We start from the raw sequence: 1,177 nt of genomic DNA, 5'->3' as shown, positions 1-1,177 counted from the left end.
CCTTCCACACGATCTTCAAGAAGAAGCCATTGAACTGCAATTCAACAGCTTAGCTAAAGATAGCTTTGAAAGTATGCCATTAGAAAACTTCTGAGTGAAGTTACAAGCAGAATATCCTAAATAAGTTCACAAAGCTTACGTATATTGATTCCTTTTTCCTCAACGTACCTTTGTGAAACGGGATTCTCAGCTCTCATGACGCTTAATACGCAACATCGAAACAGGCTAAACGTTGAGAGCGACCTGCGATGTACCTTATCACCCACTCCACCAAGAATAGACAACTTAGTCGCAAATAAGCATTGTCAATATTCTCATTAAATTTTTATTGTGAATCATTCAGGAATGTTTTACTGTGGAAACTAGCTTGGCTTGATGCAACCATGAAGCAAAATGTTGCTTTGCGTACACTGAATACATACCGTACTACTTTTTATTAGAGAGGGGGCATTAACTGCCGAACTTTTATTAAGGGGGGCGTGCGCTGACACAGGTTGAGAAACACTGTGTTAAATGAATCTTTTACTATATGTCAGAGAAAACGACTTTGATATTGGAATGTTGCTGTGCATTATGAGCAATATTTTAAAGATTTGGAGAAATTTCCAAGGGTCGAAGAAAAACAGAAGATTATTGCAATTACAAGAGCATGTAATAAATACAAGTCAATAAAATATATTCAGACAAGCGATAGCTTACACTAGACGATCTGGTTTTAGAAATAGCAAAATAAAATCTGTTTTCAACATACGGAAAAAAATCTTACATGCGCAGTATCACATACAGAGTACCGCACTTGTAAAATTGATATTAATCATAAATCAAAAATGACCACTTGTATAAAAGAAGAAAGTTATGAAAAATGAACAAAAGTTGAAAGTTCGAAATGTATCATCTGATGGATTCGAAGTACGATAAGAAACTTTTGTCAAATCATTTGATAGTAGCTATCGTGGTCTACGACAACTGCTGATGAATGTGACATGCTTTAAAGTGGGAAAGACATAGTTTGTGTTTGCAGATTATTCATGTAAACACTTTAGTATTAATAATCATAGGGACTTTCAAATATACATGAAATTCAAAGTGACAACAGAAAGCTGATATAAAGGCTAAATTATTTAGTAGTATGTCAAAAAAGAAGTATTTTTAAATGTGGTTTCATCATAGTATTTAT

This window comes from Trichinella spiralis, assembly GCF_000181795.1.
Source record: "Trichinella spiralis strain ISS 195 chromosome Unknown Scfld6, whole genome shotgun sequence".
NCBI lineage: Eukaryota > Metazoa > Nematoda > Enoplea > Trichinellida > Trichinellidae > Trichinella > Trichinella spiralis.
This window is presented reverse-complemented; position numbering follows the sequence as displayed.